Genomic DNA, 2,448 nt, shown 5'->3' with positions numbered 1-2,448 from the left:
ATAAGTGACAAACCAAGGAAGTCATATTTCATCCAAAGGTAATCAGGGCACCTTTGGTCTTTCACTTGATTTCCAATGGAGAACTGAGTTTCCAATGGAGAAAAAAATATAAGTTTTAAAGGTCTTAACATGTTCATATGGGGTTGGTTAACCTAACCAATGTTCTATCACATGAAAAAATTTTGAAATGGTTTCAAATGTGTTAACAAATTCATGAATAAAGTCATCTGAGGGAAATGGAACTCAGCCTTCGATCATTTTATAGATGATCTTACAGATCCTTACTGATGCTACAGAGGCAGCTAGATGGCACAATGGACTGTGTGCTGGACCTGGAGACAGGAAGATGTGGGTTAATTTTGGCTTTATACATTTATTATCTGTGTGCCTCAGAGCAGTTAACTTACTTGCTACCTGCCTCAGTTTCTTTATTTGTAAAATGGGGAAAATATTAGCTGCTAATTCCCATAATTGTTTCAAGAATAAAATTGGATAATAATTATAAAATTCTTTTTAAACATTGAAGTACTATAAATGATATTATTCTTGTTTTTGTTGTGATCATTATTATTATATTAAGTTAAATGATTCATAATACCTTAGTCACAGGTCATAATATTGAGGGAATAAGAGTACATGACAGTGCAAACAAGAAAGAAAAAAAAGGAAAGATCCCCTTTTTCCTTGTGGTTTCTCCTCATCTCCCTCTCCTTTTCATGTTTTTTTTTTTAATAAGACAAGAGAGAAGCCATACAATAATAGGGCAAAAGAGAGATTGTTATTTCCATTGGCAGTCTTAGAAAGCATCAGGCAGAGAGAAACTCATTACATTAAAATAATAATTAAAAGGAATATGACTGAAAATAGGAGTGGGTTTATTCTGAAGCTATCTGAAACTAGGATACTAAAGGAAAAAGACAATCTAATTTAGTTGTTGTCATTGTCTTTGTTGCTTTAAACAGATCAATTATTTCACGAAAATTATGAAAAGTCTGCTTGGACCTCAATTGGGAATTGAGAAAATAGTACATAAATCAATTAGGAACTGAACTGGGATTTGATAGCTAGTGGGCTAAAAAAAAGTCACACTTTCCTTGTTAAATAAATCAATTTTAAGCTTTGTCATTGCATTGTTATAGTTCTATTTTAAAAACCTATTAATATGTCTACAGATGGTGTCATATAAAACCAATAGTCTGTTGTTGTTTGCTTGTTCATTTTTTTTTTCTTCCTATATGATTGCTTGAGGACATAGGACATGGAAGAAGTTAGAGCTGGGAGTATGTGAGGAATATTACACCTTCTCCTACCTCCTACTTCTTCTAGCTGACATAAAAAATATTTTGTGCCAACAGGAAAAAAAAAGATACAAGTCAAATTATTTCCTTTGTTCTATGTTCAGATAAAAGGAATCACTTAAAGAGAGTATCTTCAAATTACAAAACAACTAAGGTTTTCTTTGAAGCTAGATGATGTATATATACATGTGTTGGTAGGAAATTGAGGATGAGGCTGAAAGACAAATTTTCACCATTGCCCAGGGGAAAATGCACTATTCTCAGAAGTATTGCAGTATCACATCAATTTCTGAAGTGGATGGAGCAAGTTCCCATTCTATCTCCCTGTTCCAAAGAAATCTATTTAATGTTCAGTCTTTAGATAGAGGACCTATTAGATATTAAACTAATAGGAATAGATTATCTACTTGATCTTAGCCAAAAGACACAAAAAGTGATCTTTCACTCTTATTTAAAGATGTTTTAAAGATTTTCTATCTAGGGATGACACAGAAAATAGTTCGGATGTTACGTAAGTGGCAACCCTATGATGAAACATTTTCACGAATGAAGGGCAAATGTCAAAATCATTGTCAAAAGCTTAATATGGAAAAAAAATAATCATGAGGTTTAAAGAACTAAGGTTTTCTATTCCAGGAAACAAGTGTCTGATGGCCAGGGACTTTCTGGATCAGCTTTTGGTATTGATTGAATTCGTAGGCAAATGATACGTGCAAGTCAATTCTCAGAGCACTTTTTCTAACATTGCAGATAGAAATCACAACCTAAGATTTAGTAGCTTTGGAGATAGCAAATAGTGGAAATAGAAGAGGTTCTGGATGCAGAGGACCTGTATATACATCCAACCTTTACTTATTAATGTCTGAGGCCAAACTGAGTCATTTAATGTTCCCTGCCCTTGATTTTCTAATCTATAAAATATTTGGCTTCTGGAAGTCTTAGTAAGTTAGGTGAGTCTGAGAGAAGTAAAATGACTTTTATAGGGTGACACAGTACCCACTAGAATGAGGAACTGAACCCAACTCTTCCCCACCCAAGTTCATACCCTCTTGCTAGAGTTGATGTCCAAATAAAACATAAAATAGCTAACCATTGCTAACTTTTATTCTTTCTGTGGCCTTATCGTCATTTCAGAAATTTAAGAGTGACT

At 33.6% G+C, this 2,448-nt stretch overlaps 1 non-coding gene across 1 annotated transcript; it reads right to left on the bottom strand.

Moving 5' to 3' along the window:
* Positions 1-1,542: 1,542 nt before the first annotated feature.
* On the bottom strand, positions 1,543-1,736 carry LOC144455535 (U2 spliceosomal RNA). The gene has a single exon (XR_013484256.1). It is a non-coding gene; the product is annotated as a U2 spliceosomal RNA (small nuclear RNA).
* Positions 1,737-2,448: the final 712 nt, after the last annotated feature.

This window comes from Phascolarctos cinereus, unplaced genomic scaffold (genome assembly GCF_003287225.1).
Source record: "Phascolarctos cinereus isolate Bilbo 61053 unplaced genomic scaffold, phaCin_HiC Scaffold_9;HRSCAF=440, whole genome shotgun sequence".
Classification (NCBI taxonomy): domain Eukaryota; kingdom Metazoa; phylum Chordata; class Mammalia; order Diprotodontia; family Phascolarctidae; genus Phascolarctos; species Phascolarctos cinereus.
The sequence above is the reverse complement of the archived record's forward strand: the minus strand, read 5'-3'. Positions and strand labels throughout refer to the sequence as shown.